Source organism: Pan troglodytes, chromosome 19, assembly GCF_028858775.2.
Source record: "Pan troglodytes isolate AG18354 chromosome 19, NHGRI_mPanTro3-v2.0_pri, whole genome shotgun sequence".
Lineage (NCBI taxonomy): Eukaryota > Metazoa > Chordata > Mammalia > Primates > Hominidae > Pan > Pan troglodytes.
Genome location: NC_072417.2, coordinates 54727847 through 54744070, shown reverse-complemented (window position 1 = coordinate 54744070; position 16224 = coordinate 54727847). Strand labels below are relative to the sequence as shown.

The 16224-nt window shown below is 45.6% G+C and overlaps 1 protein-coding gene and 1 pseudogene across 1 annotated transcript in view; one reads left to right on the top strand and one right to left on the bottom strand.

The window, feature by feature from the left end:
- LOC112207427 (putative coiled-coil domain-containing protein 144B) overlaps positions 1 to 16224 on the top strand; it is a 177189-nt pseudogene that overhangs the window by 1217 nt on the left and 159748 nt on the right.
- Positions 1 to 16224, bottom strand: part of LOC742910 (coiled-coil domain-containing protein 144A) — a 273420-nt gene that overhangs the window by 97715 nt on the left and 159481 nt on the right. Inside the window, exon 2 of the mRNA XM_063798976.1 lies at positions 8483 to 8588. The gene's annotated coding sequence lies outside the window, so the exon portion shown is untranslated. The remainder of the gene's footprint in view (positions 1 to 8482; positions 8589 to 16224) is intronic.

Sequence of the window (16224 nt, the reverse complement as noted above, 5' to 3'; positions counted from 1 at the left end):
CTGCATAGTATCTCCTTGGCTGTGTCCACATGAGCTACCACCTTGCGTTAATAAATGTGTTCGCTAGGGATGTTGGTTTTGGCATTGACAGTGTTCTATCACCAATGCAAATAAGACCAGGGACCACTCTTGAGAACATTAATGTCCAAGCATCTTAAAATTATACATAAGGCTTTCATAATGTGACTTCTGCTCAGCTCTCCATCTTTAGCCCTTTCCCCCGTGTGCCCTTTCTCTGGCCTTACTGAACTGCTGGTCCTGTCCTGCTGACCCATCCTTTGACTGCAGGCAAACACATACACTCTTTCAGGCCTCTTTCTGCCTTTTGTTGCTGCCTGTCATGCTCTCACTCTTTCCTGTCCCCTACCCCTTCTAATTAGGCTAGCCTCACTCTTTAAGCCTCAGCTCAGGCAGGATCTCTAGAAAAGTCATCTCTGACATGCTTTCTTTTCACTCTTTAAATCCTAGTGCCTAGCACGTAGCAAGACTCAATACATAATTGCTGAGTAAAATAGATAATGACTCTTTGTACAAAGATGATTTTCAAGATTGTTCCCTACAGTCAAGGAGCAAAGGGAATAGACACGTAAAGCAATAATTGACAGTTCGGGTGGTGGAGATGCAGTAGAAAAATCAGTAAAGTTCTAGGGCAGCCCTAAGGAAGGAGATACCTAGATACCTGTTTACCTGGGGAAAGATGAGGATGAGGGTCAACTTCACCTAGCAGTCTGTTTTTTATTTTATGTATTTTATTTATTTATTTTTAGCAGTCTGTTTTAAAAGATGAAAATATTAATACATTTGTCAGAATAATACAGGGAACCATTTCAGATGTTAGGAAGAGGTTGTACACCAATAAAGGTGTCCACAGTCATTTTGGAAATCATTAATAAGGTACTATTATGAAGTGGAGAACAGTATGCAGCATTGCCTGATAATATTGCTACTGCATTCCAAAATTTTGTTTTGTTTGTGATGGCTTTGTTCATTGATGTTGGGTGGATGAATCTGTGAGTGAATCTTCAACATGATTGTATTTCTTTAACCTGGTGGCATCTAGTGTCTCCCAGAAAGTGGTTTGTTGAAGTTTTGGAGAATTAGAAGTATTTCTTAAAGAAGTAAGTATTCCACTAAAGATCAAGCTTCATTTAAACTCTCAATTTATGAAATAAAATGAAATGTAATTTAAAATCTATTTTTATAAAGACTATGTCTTTTATCTAACTGTTCTAAGTAGTTTAACTGAACGTTTGGATTTTGTAGCAGAACAAGACTCGGAGCTGACATCAGAGGAAGAGCAAGAAAGACTTAAAGGGTGCGAAAATAAGCAGCCACAGGTGTGGAAACTTTTAAACTAAAATCTAAATTTCTGGTTTAATACTATTTTCTTTGCTTTAATAATATAAGCTAGCCCAAATGAAATTACCTCTCAGACTAGCCTTTGAGAATCAATAGATCCTTACTTAATATTTAATTTTAAATACATTTAAACTAGTTATAAAACACAATATTGTTAGAATCTATCATAACTTATAGTTAATCTTTACCCTTGGAGTAGAGGCAAACATTCCAGAATTTTGTTTGCTCTTCCATTCTTAGAATATTCTTACGGGATAAAGAAGGTAATGTCAATTATTGACTTATATTATTAAGCAACAGAAATTATGAACAATTTAACAGTGATGGCCACTGAGTTGGATTCATGGTATAAGAGTAATCACGGCCAGTGGCTCAAATTTTGCAGTTTATATTGCCAGTTACTAATGCCTAGGTTAAAGATGTGGCCTTTCATTGACTTCACGGTCTACATTCAGTGAGAGTGGGGTTATGAAATCAACCCAACTGCCTATTAAGGGAATCATACCTTGCAGAATGGGATCTTTGGTGTTAGGGTACAAACAATAAATTTCTAACTTTTTAGATGCAGAAACTTAGTAAGAATTATCTTTAAAGTTTTAGTTAGTGTTATTAGGGGACCGTAGTATATATTAGAACTGAACTGAAGAAGGTAGTCTAGATATATAACCCTATGATGTTACAGTATATAATTTGAATTAAAATTTAAGAATTTGCTTTTCTTTCTGATTGCTGTTGATTCGGGCTCCTAATAATTTGAAGATTGCCTACCCTCCAGTTAGTAATCTATAGAACTTACATGTAGTAATATATAGTACTTACATGTAGTAATATGTAGTACTTACATGTACTGTAGGGGCTCACTTTCCAAGTGAGGAAGCCTTTGTAACACTAGAAATCATCTGCTAATTCATTTTTGGTAGATTTAACACATAATGAATTAAGTTTATTCCAAACAAACAGTGACAAAGTTAAGTTTGCTGGTTCATATTTTTCTCCTCCTTTCAGCTAAGACAATTTTTTTAAACTTCTTAGTTACAAGCCAGTGATTTGGGAGTAGCTAAACCTAGATGAAGAAGTTTAACAGTTAAATTTTCATTTTAATTATTTGTGAATTTTTCCTTGTTCATACCTGTTATTTAAGGACAAAGCTATTTTTAAAACATGTAGCCCAACAGAGAAGACACCCAAGAAACAAAACAAGCAAATTAATCTTCCACTTTTGCATCTGCAGAAAACGTCTCAAGAACCAGAAATGGCTAAGGATTGTGATACAGAGGATATACCTATATATCCAGTACTTCCTCATGTGCAAAAATCTGAGGAAATGTGGATTGAACAAGGCAAATTAGAGTGGAAAAACCAATTAAAACTCATCATAAATGAGTTAAAGCAGAGGTTTGGTGAAATTTATGAAAAATACAAAATTCCGGCTTGTCCTGAGGAAGAGCCACTACTTGATAACTCTACAAGAGGAACAGATGTAAAGGATATTCCCTTTAATTTGACAAATAACATACCTGGTTGTGAGGAAGAAGATGCATCTGAAATATCTGTCTCAGTGGTATTTGAGACATTTCCTGAACAAAAAGAACCCAGTCTCAAAAATATCATCCATCCATACTATCATCCATACTCTGGGTCCCAAGAACATGTTTGCCAGTCATCTTCTAAGCTTCATTTACATGAAAATAAATTAGACTGTGACAATGATAACAAACCAGGCATTGGACATATTTTTAGTACAGATAAGAACTTTCATAATGATGCAAGCACTAAGAAAGCAAGGAACCCAGAAGTGGTTACGGTTGAAATGAAAGAAGACCAAGAGTTTGATTTGCAAATGACAAAAAATATGAACCAAAATAGTGACCGTGGCAGTACAAATAACTATAAAAGCCTGAAACCTAAATTGGAAAATCTGAGTTCTTTACCACCAGATTCTGACAGAACATCAGAAGTATATCTACATGAAGAATTACAGCAAGACATGCAAAAGTTTAAGAATGAGGTCAACACATTGGAAGAAGAGTTCCTGGCTTTGAAGAAAGAAAATGTTCAACTTCATAAAGAGGTAGGGTTTTACTTGCTGCCACTCTTTGTTTTTTCTCTCAATTATCTGGTCCATTCTGATTTTCCACTTAGGAAAACATATGAAAAGCATACAGTTTGGTTGTCTAAATCTGTAATTGTGTGTAGAAACAGATGATTTCTAAGTAATAGGAGTTTAGGAAAACTTTCTCATAATCTTTGTTTCTTAATTGACCTAAGTCTCTCTGTCAGTCTTCCAAGTGGCGTATGGATTGTGAAACTCATTTAGCCATATATCATGTGACCTTCAGAACCAGGAGAGGCGTCAAGAAAATCGCTAAAGGAAATGTGATGAGCTTGAGGGCTTTTTCCTTTTACCGACTTAAAGATGAGTTGTGTCTAACAATAAGATGGGAATACAGTAGAAAGGAAGCAATGACTAAGAAGAGATATAAAAATGTATCTATCAGGCGTGGTGACAAACACCTGTAGTCTCAGCTACTAGGGAGCCTAAGGCAGGAGGATCATTTGAGGCCAGGCATTCTGGGCCATAGTGTGCTATGCCGATCAGGTGTTCACACTAAGTTCGGCATCAATATGGTGACCTCCTGGGAGCGGGGCACCACCAGATTTGCTAAGGAAGGGTGAACCAGCCCAGGTCGGAAATGGAGCAGGTCATAAGTAACTCCTGTGCTGATCAGTAGTGGGATCGTGCCTGTGAATAGCTACTGCATTCCAGCCTGGGCAACATAGTGAGACCTCATCTCTTACTAAAAAAAAAAAAGAAAAGAAAAAAAATGTATCCAGCCCTGAGAGCTGCAGCAAATATTCCTGGCCAATGAATCTGTTTATTGTGCTTTTCAGGTTTATCTGTTTAACTCAAACTGTTGGAACTTAGAATTGCATCATGACCACTTTAAATATTTTTCAACAACAAGTATATACACTTTAATATATTTGTTAATATAACTACTCTCCACTGTTTCTGTTGAATCAGACCTTTACGTTATGTTGCTTAATAAAGTACAGTAAGTTTTGGCATATATATTTTTTCCATGTAAGTAGCATAAATGCTCAGCCAAACACTTAGTATATGATGCCAAAGTAGAAAGCTGAGTCTTCTACATTGATTAGGGCAGGCCTCCCACCCTCCGCTAAGGCATTAAATTATTTTACCCAAGTCACACTTTTAACCTATCTGATTAATTTGCTGAATTTGTCTGATTCAGCATTATGGGATTGTACTGTCTCTTTTGGTGCCACAAAATGCTAGGTAATGGCACTTTAGGGGCTTTGGATCAATCATTTTAATCTTTTTTGACTTTAGCCCAGTTATCAATAGAGAGTGAGCTAAAGTAGATTCTTATACTGTATATCCTCCAGCTATAAACTTTTATGGCTATTGAATGTGAAATTTGGGAAGCATCTCATTTCCAGAATTCCACCCTAGCTCAGCAGTTTCACTCTGCTTTTTGTGTTGTGGCGGACTTGTATTTCAGTAAGCACCTTCACCTTTTTGATATCTCAGGATTCAAATGAAAAAAAAAAAAAAGACAAAAGTTAGTGGGGGAAAAGAATAGCTTAGTGCAGAAAAGGGAAAGCTTCCTTTCTTTTCCTGAAACCTCACAGTGTTGTATCCTCTCAATCTGGCTGTTTAATATGAAAGTCAAGTGGGAAAGACAGAAGAAGACATGCTTTGTGTCTTTATCTTCTTATTCATGTTTGTGCCAGTCAAATGAGGTAAAAATTCATAATACATAGTGAAGGGTGGTTGGGAATAAAAGCACAAAATTAAGAAGGGCCCTGCTTGAAATTTTGGAAAATTCTGTCTCATTCATTGAAACAGAAATGAAGCTGACTTTACAAAAATGTTGATGATAAAATTATAATAATTATAATTATATGATGATAGTTCCAGATGTGATAAAATTAAAGTAAGCACCAAATATTTTAATGACTAAAATTATAATTAAACTGAGTCAAGTGATGAAATCAGTGCAAACAGAAAAAAGTTCTTTGTATTGAATAAAGCAATAACAATCATCCTGAACATCAAACTCTCACTCAAGGTTGAAGAAGAAATGGAGAAGCACAGAAGTAATAGCACAGAATTATCAGGAACCCTAACTGATGGTACTACTGTTGGCAATGATGATGATGGACTAAATCAGCAGATTCCTAGGAAGGAAAATGGAGAGCATGACAGGTAAGCCTATAGCAGTGTTTAACAGGAGACAATTGGTCAAGCGTGGTGGCTCACGCCTGTAATCCAGCAATTTGGGAGGCCAAGGCTGGTGAATCACCTGAGGTCAGGAGTTCAAGACCAGCCTGACCAACATGGATAAACCCCATCTCTACTAAAAATACAAAATTAGCCAGGTGTAGTGGTGCATGCCTGTAATCCCAGTTACTCAGGAGGCTGAGGCAAGAGAATCATTTGAACCTGGGAGGCGGGGGTTGTGGTGAGCTGTGATCATGCCATTGCAGTCGAGCCTGGGCAACAAGAGTAAAACTTCATTTCAAAAAAAAAAGCAAAAACATAAACAAAAACAAAAAACAGGAGACAATTATGTGCTATGAAATGAATCCTAATTTGGGCTAATATTCATGATGAACAGATTTTATACTTTTACTAGGATATTCAGCCTTCCTTGGTTATCAGAAAAATGCAAACTAACAATGAGACACCATGTTTTCCAATCATATTGATATTTTATTTAAAAAATCGGAAGTATTGGCAAATGTGAAGAAAAAGGCGTTTTCATACACTTGTTAAATGAAATTGATGAATCCTTTTTGTAGGGTAATTTAGTAGCATGTATCAAAATTTCAAATATGTCACTTCTTTAACCTAACAACTTCACTTTTGGGACAAGATCCTGCAGGAAAATATGACTTGTGTAAACACATACACATATGTGTTAAGGACATTGATTACATGTAGTATGTAACATACAATAGGCTAATAGGTTAAATATATATAATGTTAAGTATATATGATATATTTATGTTAAGGATATTTATATATGTTGCATATATACTTATGTATAAGGATATTTATTATAGCATTGTAATATCAAGAAGTTGGAGATAGTCTAAATCCTTAGCAATAAGGAAATAGTACAATTGTCATACCCAGAAAATAATGTAGCATGCACTCATTTTAATAAAAGAAGTTGTTAGACCAGGAGTGTACTGATTATTTCACAATTAAAGTCTATTTAAAGCCTTTAGTTTGATGACACATCTTAAGCCAGTTTTGTTGGAATTCTCATAATATCTGCTGAGTTACAAAAGGAAGCTAGCTACATGCTACATTGACACTGTACCTTGTTAGCAACAGAATTCTAGTTATTAAATTTTTGTTTTTTGCTGTCCATGTGTGAGTGCTGAAATACCAGATCCTCAAATTAATCTGAATATTGCCAAGGGATTGCACATGGGGATTCATGTTCCGTGTCAGCTTTTCAATATACTGGGTAAAACTTACTAAAATACAACAGAGGATCTTAGCTCTACTGAACCAAGAATTGGACAGCTGTTTTTGTAAAGAGCCAGTTAGTAAATATTTTAGGCCTTGTGAATTATAAAGGGCATAAGTGTGGCTGCATTTCAAGGAAATTTCCTTATGAAAACAGGCAGTGGGCTGGATTTGCTCCACAAGCACCGATTTGTTGATCCTTGTGCTAAAACCAAGGTGCTGTTATGCAGTGAATCCTCTTTTTAAAGGTACCCTACATGCATGCCATTATCCTTTCTTTTAAGAGATAATGCATTTCAGTAGGAAACACACCATATTTTTCAACAGTAGCTTCATATAATTTAGACAAATTTGATTTACAAAATAAGATTATTTTCTGCACTTGTCCCCTTTTATTCGTGTTATAGAATTCCGTATTTTGACTATTACTTTGTATATTTGATGAGTATAAAATATTCTAGAGTTAGATGATTTTTATCAAGCAAGAAATACTTCTCCTGAAACTTTTAGTCTTCCTTGGTCTTTATGTATAAGCATGAGCAAAATGATAATCAGCTTATATAATCTAGAAATGTTCAAGAGGTCTTTTGGTTTTATAAGTTAATGAATTTTTATTTAATACCTTCATCTGGCATTTCAAAAATGCCATATAGGTATGATTTTTAAAAACTTTTAAAGGGTAAAAATATAGTGTATAGTTATATAAGAATTGAAAAATACAGCTAAACAAGAAGAAAATTAGATCATCTACAGTCATGCCCCTAGGTATGCTGGCCTTGAAAGAATGGTATATACTCATGGATTCAGATTTCTTGTCCATTCACTCTTGAGCTGATACCAGTAATTTTCACTCCCACCACTCTTCCAAGATTGTTGTTCTCAAGTTTACCATTGATTTGTAAATCTAGACATTGTTTCTTAGACCTCATTTTATTTAACCTGTCAGCAATATTGGACCCAATGGAAAACTCTCTCCTCCATAACAGTGTCTTCACTTGGCTTTCAGGATCTCACTCACTCACCTGGCTTTTCTTCCTGCCTTTCCAGTCCATCTGTCATAGTCTGTTTTGCTTTCTTCTCATATCCCACCTTTTACACATTGATATGTCCCAGGACTGATATGTCCCAGGACTCAGTCCTCAATCTTCTTTCTCATGACTTTTACTACCTTGTGTGTGCTAATGATTTCCAAATGCGTGTCTCCAGCCTAGATCTCTCTCCTTAATTCCAGACTTCTATACCAACCTGCCTACTTGACATCTCTGTTTGATTGGTCATGAACTGTTGGGTATCACAAACTTACCAGGTCCAAGATTGGGGTACCGATATTCTTTCTCATACCTACCCCTCACATGGTCTTTCCTACTTGCATTAATGGCAACTCTTGCAGTTGCTCTGCTAGAAACTAAGGTGTCGTCATTGACTCCCCTCTCTCTCTGACACCTCACATCTAATCTGTCAGCAGATCTTGTCAGGAGTACCTGAAGAATATATCCAGAAGCCAGTCATATCTTCCATTTCCAAGCCACCACCATCTGCTCTCTAGATGCATGTAATAGACTGTTAATTGGTCTGTTTTTTTTTTTAAAGAAACCTCTTTTCATTAATCCTTACCTCAGTGGCCATACTTAAAACGTAAGTCAGATGATGTCATTCTGCTCAGATCCATCTGATTGCCTCCCATTTCACTCTGAGTATGTGTCAGGGTTCCTCCTCATACCTAGAAGGCAACACACAATATGCCCTGTTCTCTCTCTCACTTAAACTTCTGTTTCTTATTCCCTTTGCTGTGCTTCAGCTACACTAAACTTCTTGCTCTTCGTTATCTATCACAGTTGCTTAAACACCCCAGGCACACCTCTGTACTGGGCAGTTCCCTGTGTCTGGGATGCCTTTTCCTCAGATAGCCTCCTGGCTTTCTTTTTCCATTCCTTCAGTTCTTTACTTAAAAGCCCCTTTCTCAGTAAGGACTTTTCTGGCCATCCTAGAATTCCCACTATCCCTCCTCTCAAACCTGTAAACATTTCATTTTCCTGCTTTAGTTTTTCTCCTTTAACACTGTATATTTTGCCTAATCTATCTATGGTTATTGTGTTTATTTCACTCCCATGAGTAGGATGTTTGTGTGCCTAGAAAAGGGCCTAGCTTGCAATAAGTAGCTACTCAATAAATATTTATTAAATGAGCAACTGAAGTTTACCCTTTGGTGTATTGTTTTAAACATTAGATTGATTCTCAGGTAAAAAAAAAAAAAAACAAAAAGAAAGATTTCACATGGGTTCATTCTAACACTTTTGCCTGGAAATTACATGCGTTTTTGGATTTTTGGCTCTTTGTAATAAGCTACATTCTTTGTATGAATAGTTTTCCATTTAGAGAGAAAAGCTCAATATTGTGGTTACTCACTATTTATTCTTTTACTAATAATCATGATAGTTTTACTTATGATAAAATGGATCAAAGGAATTACATAGTTCATTGGTAATTTATAAAGAAAATTAAAATATAAGGGTGGTAAATTTAATGGACTTAAAGTTGTTTCCAATTGATTATGAACCTTCAGTATTTGAAGTTAAAAGACCAAGTTGGAACGTGTTGCTTTCTATAAGAGAGCTATGCTCATCAGGCACTCTGTATTCTGACAGAGCAGCTGTTGATCTTACTTAGGGTTGCGGGAGGAGCGGACATGAAGCATTGGCAGACTCTCAGCGGCATAAGAGGGTTAACATCATCTGGAGAAACATGGCTATCTGAGTGAGGCTGCTGTGGGTTGGTTAACACTCCCAGGCTTGTGGATTGCAGTGAGTTTGTGATTAATTGGCTGTCTTTCCAAAGCAAGTGGCCCACATTGATATTGGTTGGTGAGAGAAGCCAATGGTCACTGATGATTGACTGTATTTACAACTGGCTGTGTGTGGTTGCTTGTTACAAATGTAGCTACTAAGTTTGAGACAACTTTAAACTGCAGTTTGCTGTTTAAAAGTTGCCTTCCATCAACTAAGTTTAAAATGAAAATGATTTCATATTCCAGAACTCCAGAACTATAGACTTAATTTGGAAGTGTGGGTCAAGAGGAATTGTTTAATAATTGCTCTCAGGAAGATCTCTTCTTTTGATGCTTACTATTAACCAGAAGAATTCGCTACACAGTTAAAAAACAAGCAAACAAACAAACAAAAAGCAATTATTAATTGTGTTTCAGTTTTTAGTATTTTCAGAGACTTCTGCTGAACTCCTAATCTCCAGTGGGAAATGTTTGTCTCTTTGTTAATGTATGTAGTTATATGATAGTGATATTCTTTTTTTTATTCCTTAATCTTTTTTGTTCACTTTCTCTTCCATGCAATGATAGTGATATAATGTGTGTTTACTTCATAAAAAAGTAATTACAATTTCTGCTGGCAAATCCAGCTTTTTATATTAACACTAAGTACTAGACTAAATATATGGGAAATTTACCAAATTATTTTATTTTCAAACAAGCATATAACTAATCAGAATATTGCTATTTTTGAACAATATATAATGACTATAATGACATTTAGGAATTTTAACACTAAGATTTTTTTCGTCCCGAGACATTTCCTTGATTTCTTTCATGTAATATGTGCCTGTTATTTTTAAGACTTGGCTTAATCTGTTTAAACATTATTATATTTAAAAACAAAACCCAAAACATAGCACAGATCTAAATATGAGTTTCATGTCTGAGAGTCATTGCCTGTGTGCAGGAGATTCCAGCTGTTCTTTTTTTTTTTTTTTTTTTTTGAGACGCAGTCAAGCTCTGTCGCCCAGGCTGGAGTGCAGTGGCGCCATCTCAGCTCACTGCACTAGCCTAGCCTAGGCTAGCGCTAGGCCAGGGCTAGGACGAGGCTAGCGCTAGGCCGGGTCTAGGGCTAGGGCCAGGCTAGGGCTAGGCCGGGGCTAGGGCTAGGGCCAGGCTACGGCTAGGCCGGGGCTAGGACGAGGGCCAGGCTACGGTTAGGCCGGGGCTAGGGCGAGGGCCAGGCTAGGGCTAGGCCGGGGCTAAGGCGAGGGCCAGGCTAGGACGAGGCAGGGGCTAGGGCTACGGCCAGGCTAGGGCTAGGGCCAGGCTAGGGCTAGGGCCAGGTATAGGGCTAGCCCAGGCCAGGGCTAGGGCCAGGCTAGGGCTAGGGCCAGGCTAGGGCAAGGGCCAGGCTAGGGTTAGGGCCACGCCAGGGCTAGAGCCAGGTCAGGGCTAGGCCAGGATAGGGCTAGGGCCAGGCCAGGGCTAGGCCAGACAAGGGCCAGGATAGGGCTAGGGCCAGGCTAGGGCTAGGGCCAGACTTCGGCTAGGCAAGGCTAGGGCTAAGGGCAGCCTAGGGCTAGGCCAGGCTAGGGCTAGTGCTAGGACAGGGCTAGGGCTAGGTCTAGGACTAGGGCTAGGCCAGGCTAGGGCTAGGGCTAGGCTAGGGCTAGGGCTTGGACTAGGGCTAGGGCTAGGCCAGGCTAGGGCTAGGCTAGGGCTAGGTCAGGCAAGGGCTAGGCCAGGCAAGGGCTAGGCCAGGCTAGGGCTACGGCCAGGCTAGGGCTAGGCTAGGCTAGGGCTACAGGCAGCCTAGGGCTAGGCCAGGCTAGGGCTATTTCCAGGGTAGGGCTAGGGCCAGGCTAGGGCTACGCCAGGCTAGGGCTAGGGCCAGTCTAGGGCTAGGCCAGGCTAGGGCTAGGGCCGGGCTAGTGCTAGGCCAGGCTAGGGCTAGGGCCAGGCTGGGTTTATGCCAGGCTATGGCTAGGGTGAGGCTAGAGCTAGGCCAGGCTAGGGCTAGGGCCTGGCTAGGCTTAAGTCAGGTTAGGGCTGAGCTAGGGCCATGCTGGCTAGGTCTAGTCTAGGGCTAGGCCAGGCTAGGCCTAGGCTAGGGCTAGGCCAGGCTAGGGCTAGGCTAGGGCTAGGCCAGGCTAGGGCTAGGCTAGGGCTAACTAGGCTAGGGCTAGGCTAGGTCTAGGCCAGGATAGGGCTAGGCTAGGGCTAGGCCAGGCTATGAATAGGCTAGGGCAAGGCCAGTCTAGGGCTAGGCAAGGATAGGTCTAGGGCCAGGCTAGGGCTAGGCCCAGGCTAGGGCTGGGGCCAGGCTAGGGCTACGCCAGGCTAGGGCTAGGGCCAGGCTAGGGCTAGGCTAGGGCTATGCCAAGCTACGGCTAGGCTAGGGATAACTAGGCTAGGGCTAGCCTAGGGCTAGGCCAGGATATGGCTAGGCTAGGGCTAGGCCAATCTAGGACGAGGCTAGGGCTAGGCCAGTCTAGGTCTAGGCCAGGCTAGGTCTATGGAGAGACTACAGCTAGGCCCAAGCTAGGGCTAGGGCCATTCAAGGGCTAGGCCAGGCTAGGGCTAGGTCCAGGCTATGACTAGGGCCAGTCTAGAGTAGGCCAGTTTAGGGCTAGAGCCAGGCTAGGGCTAGGGCTAGGATAGGGCCAGGCTAGGGCTAGGGACAGGCTATGCCAAGGCTACCGCTAGGGCCAGGATAGGGCCAGGCTATGGTTAGGGCCAGGCTAGGGCCAGGCTAGAGTTAGGGCCAGGCTACGGCCAGACTAGGGCTAGGCCCTGGCTAGGGCCAGGCTATGGCTAGTGCCAGGCTAGGGCTAGCTCAGGCTAGGGATAGGGCAGGCTTGGGCGAGGACAGGCTAGGGTTAGGGCAAGGCTAGTGCTAGTGCAGGCTAGGGCTAGGTCAAGGCTAGGGATAGGGCAGGATGGGGCTCGGACCACGCTTGGGATAGGGCAGGCTAGGGTTAGGGCAAGGCTAGTGCTAGTGCAGGCTAGGGCTAGGTCAAGGCTAGGGATAGGGCAGGATGGGGCTCGGACCACGCTTGGGCTAGGGCAGGCTGGGGCTCGGTCCAGGCTAGGGCTAGGGCCAGGCTAGGGTTTGGGCAGTCTGGGGCTTGGGCCAGGCTAGGGCTAGGGCCAGGCTAGGGCTAGGCCCAGGCTAGGGCTGGGGCCAGACTACGGCTAGGGCCAGGTTAGGGCTAGGGCCAGGCTAGCGCTAGGACCAGGGTAGGGCAAGGGTCAGTCTAGAGCTAGGGCCAGGCTAGGGCTAGTGCCAGACTAGGGTTACGGCCAGGCTAGGGCTAGGCCAGGCTAGGGCTAGTGCCAGGCTAGCGCTAGGGCCAAACTACGGCCAGGCTAAGGCTAGGGCCTGGCTAGGGCCAGGCTAGGACTAGGGCCAGGCTAGGGCCAGGCTAGGGCTTGGGCCAGGCTAGGGCTAGGCTAGGGCTAGGCCAGGCTAGGGCCAGGGTATGCCTATGTCAGGCTAAGGATAGTTCGAGGCTAGGGCTAGGGCTAAGCTAGGGTAGGCCAGGTTAGGGGTAGTGGCAGGCTAGTGTTACGGCCAGGCTAGGGCTAGGACAGGCTAAGTCTAGGGTCAGGCTAGGGCTAGGCTAGGGCTAGGCCAGGCTAGGGCTGGGCTAGGGCCATGCCGACTAGGTCTAGGCTAGGGCTAGGCCAGGCTAGGGCTAGGCTAGGGCTAGGCAAGGCTAGGGCTAGGCTAGGGCTAACTAGGCTAGGGCTAGGCTAGGGCTAGGCCAGGATAGGGCTAGGCTAGGGCTAGGCGAGGCTAGGACTAGGCTAGGGCTAGGCCAGTCTAGGGCTAGGCCAGGCTACGTCTAGTGCTAGGCTAGCGCTAGGGCCAGACTACGGCCAGGCTAGGGCTAGGGCCAGGCTAGGGCCAGGCTAGGGCTAGGGCCAGGCTAGGGCTAGGCTAGGGCTAGGCCAGGCTAGGGCCAGGGTATGCCTATGCCAGGCTAAGGTTAGGTCGAGGCTAGGGCTAGGGCTAGGCTAGGGTAGGCCAGTTTAGGGCTAGAGCCAGGCTAGGGCTAGGGCCAGGCTAGGGCCAGGCTATGGCTAGAGACAGGCTAGGGCCAGGCTAGCGCAAGGGACAGGCTAGGGCCAGGCTAGGGTTAGGGCCAGCCTAGGGCAAGGCTAGTGTTAGGGCCACGCTAGGGCCAGACTAAGGCTAGGTCCAGGCTAGGGCAAGGCTAGGGCTAGGGACAGGCTAGGGCTAGGGCCAGGCTAGGGCTAGGCCAGGTTAGGGCTAGGGCCAGTCTAGGGCTACATCCAGGGTAAGGTAAGGGCCAGTCTAGGGCTAGGGCCAGGATAGGACTACTGCCAGGCTAGTGCTAGGCCAGGCTAGGGCCAGAGCAAGGCTAGGGTAGGCCAGTTTAGAGCTAGGGCCCTCCTAGGGCTAGGGTCAGGATAGAGCCAGGCTAGGGCTAGGGCCAGGCTAGGGCCAGGCTAGGGCTAGGGCCAGGCTAGGGCCAGGCTACGGCTAGGGCCAGGCTAGGGCTAGGGCCAGGCTGGGGCTTGTGCCAGGTTAGGGCCAGGCTAGGGCTAGGGCCAGGCTAGGGTTACGGCCAGGCTAGCGCTAGGCCAGGTTACGGCAAGTGCCAGGCTAGTGATACGGCCAGGCTAGGGCTAGGCCAGGTTAGGGCTAGGGCCAGGCTAGGGCTAGTGCCAGGCTGGTACTAGGCCAGGCTAGGGCTAGAGCCAGGCTACGGTAGGCCAGTTTAGGTCTAGGGCCCTGTTAGGGCTTGGGTCAGTCTAGGGCCAGGCTAATGCTAGGGTCAGTCAAGGGCCAGGCTAGGGCTTGGCTCAGGCTATGGCCAGGCTAGGGCTAGGGCCAGGCTAGGGACAGGCTAGGGCTTCGGTCTGGCTAGGCCTAGGGCCAGGCTAGGGCTAGGGCCAGGCTAGGGCTACGCCAGGCTAGGGCTAGGGCCAGGATAGGTTTAAGGCCAGGCTAGGGCTACGGCCAGGCTAGGGCCAGGCTAGGGCTAGGGCCAGGCTAGGTCCAGGCTAGGGCTAGTGCCAGGCTGGTACTAGGCCAGGCTAGGGCTAGAGCCAGGCTAGGGTAGGCCAGTTTAGGGCTAGGGCCCTGCTGCTGCTACGGTCTGGCTAGGGCCAGGCTAGGTCTAGGGTCAGGCTAGGGCCTTGCTAGGGCTAAGGACAGGCTAGGGCCAGGCTAGGGCTTCGGCCAGGCTAGGCCTAGGGCCAGGCTAGGGCTAGGGCCAGGCTAGGGCTACGCCAGGCTAGGGCTAGGGCCAGGATAGGGTTAAGGCCAGGCTAGGGCTAGGGCCAGGCTAGGTCCAGGCTAGGGCTAGGGCCAGGCCAGGTCCAGGCTATGGCTAGGGCCAGGGTAGGGCCAGGCTAGGGCTAGGGCCAGGCTAGGGCCAGGCTAGGGCTAGGGCCAGGCTATGGCTAGGGCCAGGCTATGTCTAGGCCAGGCTAGGGCTAGGTCCAGGCTAGGTCTAGGCCAGGCTAGGGTTAGGGCCATTCTAGGTCTAGGCTAGGGTTACCCCAGTCTAGGTCTAGGCTAGGGCTACCCCAGGCTAGGTACAGGCTAGGGCTATCCGGCTAGGTCTAGGCTAGGGCTATGCCAGCCTAGGTCTAGGCTAGGGCTAGGCCAGGCTAGGTCTAGGCTAGGGCTAGGCCAGGCTAGGGCTAGGCTAGGGCTAGGCCAGTCTAGGCCTAGGGTAGGGCTAGGCCACGCTAGGGCTAGGCCAGGGCCAGGCCAGGCTAGGGCTAGGCCAGTCTAGGGCTAGGCTAGGGCTAGGCCACGCTAGGGCTAGGCTAGGGCTAGGCCAGGCTAGGGCTATTCCAGTCTAGGGCTAGGGACAATCTAGGGCTAGGGCCAGGGTAGGGCAAGAGCCAGTCTAGGGCTAGGGACAGTCTAGGGCTAGGGACAGGGTAGGGCAAGAGCCATTCTAGGGCTAGGGCCAGGCTAGGGCTATTGCCAGGCTACTGCTAGGCCAGGCTAGGCCTAGACACATGCTAGGGCCAGGCTAGGTCTAGGGCCGGGCTAGGGCCAGGCTAGGGCTATCGCCAGGCTAGGGCTAGGCCGAGGCTAGGGCCAGGCTAGGGCTAGGGCCAGGCCAGGGCCACGCTAGGGCCACGCTAGGGCTAGGGCCACTCTAGGGCCAGGCTAGGGCTAGGGCCAGGCTAGGGCCAGGCTAGGGCCAGGCTAGGGCTAGGGCCAGGCTAGGGCCAGGCTAGGGCTAGGGCCACGCTAGGGTCAGGCTAGGGCTACAGCCAGGCTAGTCCTAGGGCCAGGCTAGGGCTAGGGCCAGGCTAGGGCTAGGCCAGGCTAGGACGAGTGCCAAGCTAGGGCTAGGCCAGGCTAAGTCTAGGGTCAGGCTAGGGCTAGGCTCGGGCTAGGCCAGGATAGGGCTGGGCTAGGGCCATGCCGGCTAGGTCTAGGCTAGGGCTAGGCCAGGCTAGGTCTAGGCTAGTGCTAGCCCAGGCTAGGGCTAGGCTAGGGCTAGGCAAGGCTAGGGCCAGGCTAGGGCTAGGGCCAGGCTAGGGCTAGGCCAGGTTAGGGCTAGGGCCAGTCTAGGGCTACATCCAGGGTAAG